The sequence below is a fragment of the Anomaloglossus baeobatrachus genome, chromosome 10 (genome assembly GCF_048569485.1).
Source record: "Anomaloglossus baeobatrachus isolate aAnoBae1 chromosome 10, aAnoBae1.hap1, whole genome shotgun sequence".
In the NCBI taxonomy this organism is placed as follows: domain Eukaryota; kingdom Metazoa; phylum Chordata; class Amphibia; order Anura; family Aromobatidae; genus Anomaloglossus; species Anomaloglossus baeobatrachus.
Genome location: NC_134362.1, coordinates 159,310,342 through 159,323,825, shown reverse-complemented (window position 1 = coordinate 159,323,825; position 13,484 = coordinate 159,310,342). Strand labels below are relative to the sequence as shown.

The following is a 13,484-nucleotide window of genomic DNA, read 5'->3' as shown; positions in this document are numbered from 1 at the left end:
AGATGGTCGCAACGCATAGCTACACGCACACCGGTACTGGTTGGAGTTGCTTTGCTTTGTTGTCAGCCGAGCATATTTCCCTTGTACTAGTGCTGCAAGGGTTAAAATCATTGTTATATCAGCTATTCTGGTTTATGCACTCCCCTGTGGTATAACAGGGTTGGTGCCTCAGGATTGGAGGATTGCTGATGTGGTACCGATATTTAAGAAAGGTAAGAGGGTAGATCCAGGCAACTACCGTCCAGTAAGCCTGACATCAGTAGTATGCAAAGTTTTTGAGGGCATTTTAAGGGATGACATGCAAAAATATGTTGCAGAAAATAATATAATAACTGACAGACAGCATGGATTCATGAAAGATAAGTCGTGTCTAACCAACCTGTTGGGGTTCTATGAGGGGGTAAGTGCAAACCTGGATATTGGTAATGCAGCTGATGTGATTTATTTGGACTTTACAAAGGCATTTGATACTGTACCACATAATAGCCTTATACTAAAGCTCCAGAAGCAAGGACTATGGGAAACTATATGCAACTGGGTAAGGAATTGGCTAAAAGATAGGAAACAAAGAGACGTCATAAATGGTATATTCTCTACATGGGCTATAGTCAGCAGTGGGGTGCCGCAGGGATCTGTGCTAGGACCGATTCTTTTTAATCTCTTTATTAATGACCTTGTGGATGGGATTGATAGTACAGTGTCAGTCTTTGCTGATGACACCAAACTATGTAGGATATTAAAAACTGACCTTGATAGTATAATATTACAAAAAGATCTGGATAAGATGTCAGAATTGGCAGATACTTGGCAAATGAGATTTAATGTTGATAAATGTAAAGTAATGCACCTAGGACGGAGTAATCCTATAACTGCGTATACATTAAATGGAAGTAAACTTGGGACTACAGAATAGGAGAAGGACTTGGGTATTCTCATTACAAATAAGCTGAGCAGCAGCACTCAATGTCAAGCAGCAGCTGCAAAAGCAAACAAGATTCTAGGGTGTATAAAAAGAGAGATTAGATCCCGTGATCCCAATGTATTGTTACCCCTCTATAAATCACTTGTAAGGCCACATCTGGAATATGGGATTCAGTTTTGGGCTCCACATTTTAAAAAGGACATTCAGAAGTTAGAGTCAGTTCAAATGCGGGCAACTAGACTATTACAAGGAATGGAAGGCCTCCCATATGATGACAGGTTGAAAAAGTTAGATATTTTTAGCTTAGAAAAAAGACGTCTCAGAGGAGATCTCATTTATATGTGTAAATACATGCGTGGTCAATATAAAGGACTGGCACATGACTTATTTCTTCTGAAGACAATACTAAGGACCAGGGGGCACTCACTGCGAGTGGAAGAAAAGCGATTCCAACACCTAAATAGGAAAGGGTTCTTTACAGTTAGATCAGTCAGACTGTGGAATGCCGACCACAAGAGGTAGTAATGGCAGATACTATAACAGCTTTCAAAAAAGGGCTGGATGATTTCCTCAGTACACAAAACATTGTTGGTTATAAATGACTTTGTGACCAAATGTAGAACTGGTGGAGGAAGGTTGAACTGGATGGACCTAGGTCTTTTTTCAACCTTAGTAACTATGTAACTATGTAACTATAAGTACTTATCTCTTAGCCTGGATAATTGCCAGTGATAGCCTGCTATACCTTGGTATCAGTGTGGCGGTGTGATCCATGGAAAGAGAGGTGCGGATAGTGCTTAACACCTTTTGAATCTATAACATAAAGCAGGACTAGAGCTCCTGCTGCCCTTCTCACTAGTCACGGTCATGTTAGAGTAAGTCAGGGGTGAAAGAACTCATCTAGGGACATCAGGGAGCTCAGGGTAGCTTAGGGTCAGTGTCAAGGGGTCATCATTACTGTTTGTGATGCAACTAAATCATTGAGTTGATAAGACAATGTTGAGACATAATTTAACAACTTTAAGAGCTTAGGGGTACTTTGCACGCTGCAACATCGCTAGCCAATGATAGCGATGTCGAGCGCGATAGTACCCGCCTCCGTCGCACATGCGATATCTTGTGAAAGCTGCCATAGCGAACATTATCGCTACGGAAGCTTCACACGCACTTACCTGCCCTGCGACGTCGTTCTGGCTGGTGACCCGCCTCCTTCCTAAGGGGGCGGGTCGTGCGGCGTCACAGCGACGTCACACGGCAGGCGGCCAATAGAAGCGGAGGGGCGGAGATGAGCGGGACGTAAACATCCCGCCCACCTCCTTCCTTCCGCATAGCCGGTGGACGCAGGTAGGAGATGTTCCTCGCTCCTGCGGCTTCACACACAGCGATATGTGCTGCTACAGGAATGAGGAACATCATATCTCCTATTGGTGCGACATTATGGAAATGTCCGACACTGCACAGATCACCGATTTACGGCGCTTTTGCGATCCTTTATCGGTGCATCAGGCTTTACACGTTGCGATGTCGTTACTGGCACCGGATGTGCATCACTTTCGATTTGACCCCGACGATATCGCAGTAGCGATGTCGCAACGTGCAAAGTACCCCTTAGGTATAAATATCCAAAAATGACTGAATTTGGAAAAAGATACAAATATCAAAATAGTTAACAGATTTGCTTTTTTTAAAAACTTTTACAGATTCACATTGGCTTCACTGAAGTAGTTTATGTTGGGCTATTTATCTAGTAGTGATTTACATCACACAACCTTGACAAGCTTTCAATTTGAATTCAAGCTATAAAAAGGGACGAATGTTTGTCTAAAAATAAATGAATTTCCATCCGCCACCTGTATCTTGTTCAGTTAAATCACTCCTGTATACCTTGTGCTTCATCTATCATGTCACATAAATTTAGTTCTGCTAAGAACAAGACTTTGAACAAGCTTAGGAGTGGTTTGGTTGACTTTCTTAAAAGAACAAATATCACACGGCATTAGTACGATGGAAATGAAGAGTTAATCCAAGGATCTAATTTAATTTCCCCATTTGGAGTCATCATCAGGTTATTTTTACCTAAATATGTGCTGTGTAGCGCTGGCATACCTGCATCCCTCACTTCCCTCCCCACAGGGATGCCCGCTTACTCACCGCAGCGACGCCCGCTCTCATCATGCTACCCTGTGTCCCTGCATTCCTCTATGTTGGTGCTTCTTGCTCCCCCCTCCCGGGGCCTGTGCATGTGTGACGCCCTGGCAAAACCAGGGTGTCACAGACCTGCAGAAATCCAGCAAAGTGCAGGTCATTCTCCTCATTGGTAACCTGATCCCACACCAGTGCAGCAGGACAGACACCCCCCCCAAGTGTAAGAGCTAAACTGAGCAGCAGGGGAGGGGCGAGAGCAGAAAGAGTTGGAGTGTGAAGAGAGCAGACCAGGGGAGGATAGCTCCTGGCTGCCGTAAGGAAGGGAAGTGTGAGGAAGGGGCCCGAGGTAGCCGGGGCAGGGTGGTGGCCCGCCGGTACCCAGGGAAGACCCGGATCACGGCAGGGGAGTGGGCTTCCCGTTCCCGACTAAGGAGAGAGAGTGGAGAACAAGAGAGGAGAAAGAAACATCTGGCTGCAGGGCAAGAACAGGGGTCTGCTGCACCGTGAGTGGGATCCAAACACCATCCATACTGAAGGCTGCTGACATCGGCAATTCCTAGTTTACCAGTGACTCTGTGTGAAATACTTATGAGTACGCCCGTGCCCTCAGGCACCGCAGCACTGCGCCCTGCTCCCTGCTTATCCCCCATCGGGCCCCGGGACACACTGCCCCTACCCACGGAGGGGTCAACACCTTAAGCTGCTCCCCGCCATCGCACCCGGGATCCCCCGTCACCAGCAGCGGTGGTGCCCACCATCACCACAACCCGTGGGTGGCATCACGGACAATGCCCTTTTTCAATAACCCCTTTTTACTGTGGAGCCTGGGATCACAGACCGGGTCACGCCACCGTGAAACTTACTGAAGTGACCCTTGGCCCGGATCTGAGTACCCCTATCCCTGGGCGACACACATGTGGCACAGGTCCTCCCGGAGTGCTCCTAGGACGTGCGTGCACACGGCTGCCCTTCTCTTAAAGGACCATTTTCTGAAAGTGCCTCTCAGCCTATCACTGAGAGGCACTGGGTACTTAAGGCAGTCTCCCACTATGGGAGGTACCTGATTAACATTTTCAGGTAGCTAGTGAATTTATTCCCTAGCCATCTAGTTTTGGGATCCCCTTGTCCATCCTGTCCTGCTTGTACCTGGTTCCAGTCCATCCTGCCCTGGTGGCACCTGGTTCCAGTCCGTCCTGTCCTGTGGATACCTGGTTTCAGATAATGCTACCCTCTTAGTACCTGGTTCCAGTTTGTGCTGCCCTGTTTGCACCTGGTTGAGTCCGTCCTGCCCTGATTGTACCAGGTTCCTGTCCATTCTGTGCTGTTGTTACCTGCTACCTGTCCGTCCTGCCCTGTTGGCACTAGTGACTGTGTCCGTCAACTCCGGCCATGCCATCTGTCTCAGCTACCCTGGTGATTCCAGTCCTTGCTATTGGCTCTGCCAGTCCATCCTGGCTGTGCTGTCTGCCTCTGCTATCCAGGTAGTCCCTGTCTACACTAGAGACTCAGCCTGTCTCTTCCATGGTCCGTCCCTGCCATGGGGGTCAGCTGCCACAGTCCCGGTCACTGCCCCAGGAGTGGTACCTGGTATCTGCCTCGCGGTGGGCGCTTAGTCGAACCCCTCCCACTAAAGAGGAAGCTCAGGGGGATCCCTGTGCTCCAATGGGTACACTTCAGCTTGCCACTTTACCATTTCCAGCGACAAGCGTTACAGACTTGCTTGATCAATCTTACTTGAGTTTTTGCCTTCTTCTGGATAATACTATAAGGCCCTGTGCCCATGCTGCGGATTTATTGCAGGATTTGCTGCGTTTTTTTCACAGATTTGCCGCGGATTTCGTAAGCGGACTACTGTAAGTCCCCAGCCATTTCTATGGCATTTTGGAAGTCTTGTGCCCATGCTGCGTTTTTTCCGCTGCGGAAATAGTGCGGATTTCCCTGCGGAAAAATCTGCAGCATGTCAATAATTCCTGAGGATTTACCTGCGGTGCATATTTTCCCACAGTGTTCAATGGTTAAAATCCACACCAAAATCCACACTAAATTCTGCATCAAATTCCGCACCAAAAACGCACCAAAGTTTTGGTGCGATTTTCAGAGAGATACTGCAGATTTTGCTGCAGAAAATTCTGCATGATCTTTTCTCCATGGGCACATGGCCTAAGACAGTAGGTTGGACTTGATGTGACTTTTATTAGTCTCATTAGCTATGTAAGAGCTCCGTGGTACGTCAGTAATTTTTTTTCTCATACATGAAACAGTCCAAGTTTCATCGGTGTTTTAGATCAGAGTTTGGTCAGTGTGTCAGTTTTTACCATGACAGTTTGGTCAGAGCTTTATCAGTTTGTCTCAAATAAAAAAAACAAACTGGTAGAGGTTTCTCAAGGATCTTATATCAAACAATCCCAGAAAAATTATTTCCTTGGGTGAATTTAATCCTACACTCAGGTCAATATATAATATAATGCTGATGTAAGGCTATGTTCGCATGTTGCATTTTTGAAGTCTTTTTTTTGCTGTGTTACTTATGCAAATTAAAAGCTGATTTTTTTTACAGTTTTAACAAAAGCTAAGATATTTCAGGAATCTCATGCACATTTTTATTCCTGACTGAATTGGGAAAACTGCTGCATTTTTTATATCTGCAGGATGTCAATTATTTCAAAATTTTGCAGCATTTTTTCATCCTTAAAAAGTAACGAAGAAGTGCAAAAATACTGCAAAAATGTAACAATGTGTTTTTGTTTCATTTTTGGTGACTAAAACTAACTTTATTAAAGCACCACTCCAGCATTTTGTTTTTGTTCTCAGCCCTGGAGTGGCACTTTAAATGTATGTCCCTGCACCCCATGATATACTCACCTTCCGGTGGCTTCACCTTTTACCAATGCTTCTCCAGTCCGATATCACCATCTTGTGACTATAATTTCTGACTGAGCGAAAGTCACAAGTTACGTCACAAGCTCCCAGTGTATCTGTATGAGAGCCAAAATTAAAGAAATAATTTAAAAAGAACATGGGTCACAGCCAAGGTGAAGGTGACAGTTGAGGTCTGTTATTTTCAAGGTGGGAAGAGCCATGGTTACTGATCCCTTCCCAGCCTTAAAATAACTGCCTGCTGCCACCCCAGTAGTGGCACATTCATTAGATGCGCCAATTCTAACTCATCCTACTGCTCTAGTGCGGTGGAAAATAGGGTAATATATGGGCTGGATGCCAGCTGTGAATGAACAGCTGGCATCAAGCCCTGGTAACAGTAATAGGTGGACATCTAGCGGGCACCCTCATTACTAACCCAGTGGATATAAATACAAAAAAACACAAAAAAAAATTATTTATAAAAACACCCTCTGGCAACAGCCCTCATTCACCAATTTATTATAAAAAATAAAAAGCCTTTAAGTTCTGCCGTAATCCACATGGAGGTTCCACGATATTCTAGAAAAGCGACCTTGAAAGACATAAAAAGAGAGAATTAGTAACAAAATCATGGCAAGAGACACCCTCATTCACCATCGTAACCCAAATCAGGTCTGCCGTAATCGCTATGGAGGTCCCACGACATTCCCAGACTCACTGTTCCAGCCTATGAAGAACATTGATAGAACAAACTTCATAGGCTGAGACATCAGTCACTGTAGACTCTCACGCTGTGCTGTGTGAGACTTCATGAGGTCACCACAGGTCACATCAGCAGGGTCACATAGTAACATCCAAATTATCGGCAGCTGTGACGAGAGGTGACACCACCAGTGTTTTCCAAAAATAAAGAGGCAATGGATGTTGCAGAGTGAAAATGAAAATCTGTCATTTTAGTGCCTATACATTGTGCCCAGCTTGAGCTTCAGAAGACCTGCATCCTGTAAATTTAGCATGTTCTCTTCACTACAGAATTGGAAAAACAAATGGATGCTAGATGTGGTTTAGGTGCACTGTAGGGCTCAGAGGGAGGATTACTAGGATTTGGGAGCTCAGATTATGCTGGATTTCTTTTGGGGGGGTGAGGAGCCATAGCACTCTTCCAGAGCCTTTGTGCTACCAGTAATATGTATGGCAAACCTGAGTGGGGACTAGTTTCTCATTGATTGAGTAGAAGCTTTTATTGATGGCATTTTGGGGTACAGAATATTTTCGATCAGTACACATTTATCGTTTTGGTCTATGCTGAGTGCTTACATTCGGGTTTCCATCTAAATTTACAAAATACATGCTTCAGATGAAAGGCCCAATGGATCCATTCACTAAAGAGGCAGCAGAGCTACTCTACTCTGTGTGACTTCTGTTAGGCGATGTCTGGCTTTTAAGATGTGCACAAAAGAGGTGGTAAACCGCACTTTTATGCACAATGGGCATGGTCGGATAATAGGACAGAGAGAGTCTAAAGGGCGCTTTACACACAGCGACATCGTTAGGGATGTCGCTGGTGAAAGCACCCGCCCCCGTTGGTTGTGTGTCATGGGCAAATCGCTGCCCGTGGCGCACAACATCGTTAGGACCCGTCACATGGACTTACCTGCCTAGCGATGTCGCTGTGGCCAGCGAACCGCCTCCTTTCTAAGGAGGCGGTTCGTGCGGCGTCACACGGCAGCCGTCCAATAGAAGCGGAGGGACGGAGTTGAGCGGGTGGAACATCCCGCCCACTTCCTTCCTTCCTCATTGCTGGTGGCCGCAGGTACGGTGATGTTTCTCGTTCTTGCGGTGTCACACATAGCGATGTGTGCTGCCGCAGGAACGACGAACAACCTGCGTCCTGCAACAGCAACGATAATTGGGATTAGAACGACACGTCAACGATCAACGATTAGGTGAGTAATTTTGATCGTTAACGGTCGTTCGTGCGTTTCACACGCAACGACATCGCTAACGAGGCCGGATGTGCGTCACAAATTCCGTGACCCCAACGACATCTCGTTAGCAATGTCGCAGCGTGTGAAGTCCGCTTTAGGTGACTCCCTCCGCCTCTTTATAGGGAATGTTCCTTCTGGATTTCAGTCTGAATCACGTATTTCAGGGATTTACACAGAAACCTTGGTGTAAGTGCTCAGCATAGAGCATAGGATAAATATGAGCCAAACCTTACTCTGATTTTTGGAGGGCAGAATGAATAAATCAACAGCATGTGGAGAATTCATTTAATTTATTTTTTACACCATTCACCTTACGGTATAACTGATTAGATCGCTTTACTCTTCGTGTTGTGTGATTGCAGATTTATATAGTTTTTGTTTTATTTGGCTACTATCACACAGTAAAAAATTCTTTTTTTTTGCACAAAAAAAAGTTTTTGCATTACTATATTTTGAGAGCTATAATTTATAATGCAATATGAGAGCATAACCTAACCTAAACACATGGTAAATGTTAGTTATTAACAATTTTCTGTGAAATGGCTATGTTTTAAGGGCATAAAAATATAAATTTTTAACATTTTATATTTTTTAAACTATTAAATTTCTGCTATTTTAATAATTAAATGCAATTATTAGCAACCCTGATTTATAACTGTTCTAAAGTACAATGTGTCACAAAAAATGATGTAAGAATCACTAGAATCAGAAGAATTCCTGCGTTATTAACAAATAAAGTGACAATTAGCTACAGTTGGAAGGGGTTGATAACATAATTTCCTAAAATTGCTTGTCTTCTTAGATTTTTTTTCTTTATTGTCTTTAAGAATATTATGGGTATTATTGGTTTAAACAGATTTTCTGTTCTTTTTTCAAGGACATGAATGAAGACCTGGCGCAGCAGATTGGATACGTCTATTCTTGATCTACATGTGATATGAAAATAAATATTATCTCCTATGTAATTGTACCCATGAAATAAAGGCATGCCCCTAATAAAATGTTTCCTTGGATTAATATTTTTTTGTTTATTATGTTTACAATTTGGCTTATTTTAATAAGTGTTTAAATATATTCAGAAATATATAGTTGTAAATTGCATTTATTTTCTTTATTTTAAAATATTCTTATGTACTCTACATCTTATTCTTGTTGCTTCTTTGATGGATGAAGCACTTTACTTTTATAAGAAGTCTATATTGAATAACATTGTTTATAAAACTTACTGTCCTAGTGATCAGCCGATCATTACTGTCCCCAATATGATCACTCAACATGGCTGTCGGTGACTGCGAGAGAAACATGGTACCAAGTGGATGAGGTCCACCGAAGCATAGACTGGACTATGTTCATAATGAAGGTCCAAAGCAATTTGAATCTATGACAGCCATGTATTGTAGACATTTTGGGAAGAAAACTCTTTACAATAAAATGCATGTGCTTTTTATTATCTTAAGTTATACCGTGCAATAGATATAAAGTGAAAGCTGCACACCAAATTCAGAGAAATATGAAAAAGCATAACTGCTCTATGATACATAAAGAAATGAAAAACAATTATCCATATGAAAAATTGAAAATGTGACATTGCACGACTGCTAACGATTATTTAAAAAAAATAGATATTTAGCTAATGTATTGATCAAGTCATTACTGCCCGATAACCACTTCACGGTAAGGTTTAACTGCACATAGAAGTAACATTTGGTTAGGGACCTGATAAATAAGAGATTACCGTGAAGTGGTTATGGGGCAGTAATGAATTGATCAATACATTAGCTAAATATCTTTTTTTTTTTCTTCAAATAATCCTTAGCAGTCATCCAATGTCACATTTTCAATTTTTCCAATTTTTCATATGGCTAATTGTGTTTTTCATGTCTTTATGTATTATAGAACAGTTATGCTTATTCATATTTCTCTGAATTTGGTGTGCAGCTTTAACTTTTGTGAGACTGTGACTGGGGTTATCTATGACGGCCGGTATGTCTCGCCCCGGTTGTGCTCACTCCATGATAGGAAGTAACTCCACTCCAGAGTTAATGCTGTTTCCCTACAGGCTTAAGGAAGGGTTAAAAGGAAACAGGACGAGGGCAGGTGTGCCGGGTGTGAGGGAGTGATCACATCTCCCTGAGTTCTCTGCCGGAAAGGCACATATGTACTATTGTGGACTTTTTCTTTGGATAATAAACCGTGTGCTGTGAACCTTGGTGCCTGGATCCCGTGTCTTCTGCAGCGCAGCCGACGACGCTACCTCACATATGGTGGAGAATCGGCGGGCATGACAGCCGGTGAGGTGTAGCATCCATCCCTGGTGACCCAGCTGCGCATGTTCTGGATTCGAGCGGCTATACTACAGCCCAAACCCGGCGACGCCATGGAGGACATACTAAAGCATTTGGCTCAGGCTAATGCACAGCAGCAACAGGATAATGCACAGCAGCAGCAGACCAATGCACACCTGCTCCAATCCTTGCAAGTGCAGGAAAAAAAACTCCAAGAACAGATGGATCAAGCCAATGCACGTCAGCAGCAATCCTTGCAAATGCAGGACAAAAGGCACCAAGAACAGATGGATCAGGCCATAATAGAGCACACATACCTGTAACCTGTATATAACCGCTTCTATGTTGCAAAAAAGGCACTTGTGGATAGAGACCAGCCCAGGTCCCAGCATGTGGAGCAAGCTCTGCACCATACCAGGACTATATCAGAACTGATCCTCCCAGTGCCAAACAGCAACCATTGATAAGGGCGGACCAGATCCAAGATGGTGCTTAATTAGCATTGCCTGTGGAAAGGGGTGAGGTAACTGAGTCTGAACAGCTACCAACAGGAGGAATATATTGCAAGCCAAAATCAGGCGTGCATGGTATGGTGGTGACCGGCCACCAGAATTTGTAGCATAACTACGACCAAACAGAGAGAGAGGGGAGCCAGCACGATCTGAAATTGGCATGCATCATATAAAAAGTGAAAATTCACAAATTTATTCCAACTGTACTACAATAAAAAATGAGATTTTTAGCAAATAATTGATCAATTTTTTGAGCCACCCCTGCCAACGTCACAGCAAATCTCAATAGGGGGGTCCTACTCTACATTCTGTATTTCATGTGCCATGCGGCCTCCTAGATAAAGTTAAAAGCAGAACCATAATAGAGCACACATACCTGTAACCTGTATATAACCGCTTCTATGTTGCAAAAAAGGCACTTGTGGATAGAGACCAGCCCAGGTCCCAGCATGTGGAGCAAGCTCTGCACCATACCAGGACTATATCAGAACTGATCCTCCCAGTGCCAAACAGCAACCATTGATAAGGGCGGACCAGATCCAAGATGGTGCTTAATTAGCATTGCCTGTGGAAAGGGGTGAGGTAACTGAATCTGAACAGCTACCAACAGGGGGAATACAAAGCAAACCAAAATCAGGCGTGCATGGCATGGTGGTGACCGGCCACCAGAATTTGTAGCATAACTACGACCAAACAGAGAGATTGGTCAATTGATCAATTGGTCAATTGATCAATTATTTGCTAAAAATCTCATTTTTTTATTATAGTACAGTTGGAATAAATTTGTGAATTTTCACTTTTTATATGATGCATGCCAATTTCAGATCGTGCTGGTTCCCTTTTTTTCTCTGTTTTGACCGTAGTTATGCTACAAATCTGGTGTCTGACCAGCACCATACCATGCACGCCTGATTTTGGCTTGCAATATATTCCTCCTGTTGGTAGCTGTTCAGACTCAGTTACCTCACCCCTTTCCACAGGCAATGCTAATTAAGCACCATTCTTGGATCTGGTCCGCCTTTATCAATGGTTGCTGTTTGGCACTGGGAGGATCAGTTCTGATATAGTCCTGGTATGGTGCAGAGCTTGCTCCACATGCTGGGACCTGGGCTGGTCTCTATCCACAAGTGCCTTTTTTGCAACATGGAAGCGGCTATATACAGGTTGCAGGTATGTGTGCTCCATTATGGTTCTGTTTTTAACTTTATCTAGGAGGCCGCATGGCACATGAAATACAGAATGTAGAGTAGGACCCCCCTATTGAGATTTGCCGTGACGTTGGCAGGGGTGGCTCAAAAAATTGATCAATTATTTGCTAAAAATCTCATTTTTTTATTATAGTACAGTTGGAATAAATTTGTGAATTTTCACTTTTTATATGATGCATGCCAATTTCAGATCGTGCTGGTTCCCTTTTTTTCTCTGTTTTGACCGTAGTTATGCTACAAATCTGGTGTCTGACCAGCACCATACCATGCACGCCTGATTTTGGCTTGCAATATATTCCTCCTGTTGGTAGCTGTTCAGACTCAGTTACCTCACCCCTTTCCACAGGCAATGCTAATTAAGCACCATTCTTGGATCTGGTCCGCCTTTATCAATGGTTGCTGTTTGACACTGGGAGGATCAGTTCTGATATAGTCCTGGTATGTGTAGGGCTTTCTCCACATGCTGGGACCTGGGCTGGTCTCTATCCACAAGTGCCTTTTTTGCAACATGGAAGCGGCTATATACAGGTTGCAGGTATGTGTGCTCCATTATGGTTCTGTTTTTAACTTTATCTAGGAGGCCGCATGGCACATGAAATACAGAATGTAGAGTAGGACCCCCCTATTGAGATTTGCCGTGACGTTGGCAGGGGTGGCTCAAAAAATTGATCAATTATTTGCTAAAAATCTCATTTTTTTATTATAGTACAGTTGGAATAAATTTGTGAATTTTCACTTTTTATATGATGCATGCCAATTTCAGATCGTGCTGGTTCCCTTTTTTTCTCTGTTTTGACCGTAGTTATGCTACAAATCTGGTGTCTGACCAGCACCATACCATGCACGCCTGATTTTGGCTTGCAATATATTCCTCCTGTTGGTAGCTGTTCAGACTCAGTTACCTCACCCCTTTCCACAGGCAATGCTAATTAAGCACCATTCTTGGATCTGGTCCGCCTTTATCAATGGTTGCTGTTTGACACTGGGAGGATCAGTTCTGATATAGTCCTGGTATGTGTAGGGCTTGCTCCACATGCTGGGACCTGGGCTGGTCTCTATCCACAAGTGCCTTTTTTGCAACATGGAAGCGGCTATATACAGGTTGCAGGTATGTGTGCTCCATTATGGTTCTGCTTTTAACTTTATCTAGGAGGCCGCATGGCACATGAAATACAGAATGTAGAGTAGGACCCCCCTATTGAGATTTGCCGTGACGTTGGCAGGGGTGGCTCAAAAAATTGATCAATTATTTGCTAAAAATCTCATTTTTTTATTATAGTACAGTTGGAATAAATTTGTGAATTTTCACTTTTTATGCATGCCAATTTCAGATCGTGCTGGTTCCCTTTTTTTCTCTTTTTTTTTTCTTTTTTTTTTTCCTAATAGAAATAGAAAAATGGACAAAAGTTAAAATTTGGAGATATTTCTCATATATGTTATTAGCATATCTGATAATTTCCCCAGTTTGACATTGTTTGAAACTATCAGTGCCGAGGATGAGGTATAGGTCATCGGAATTAAGCGTCTTATTAGTACAGCTGTAACCATTCCTTAGCATGTGACCA

At 43.3% G+C, this 13,484-nt stretch overlaps 1 long non-coding RNA gene across 1 annotated transcript in view; it reads left to right on the top strand.

Annotated features, from left to right (window-relative positions):
• Positions 1-8,915, top strand: part of LOC142254622 (uncharacterized) — a 116,677-nt gene extending 107,762 nt beyond the window's left edge. Inside the window, exon 2 of the long non-coding RNA XR_012727282.1 lies at positions 8,792-8,915. This is a non-coding gene — a long non-coding RNA (uncharacterized LOC142254622). The remainder of the gene's footprint in view (positions 1-8,791) is intronic.
• Positions 8,916-13,484: the final 4,569 nt, after the last annotated feature.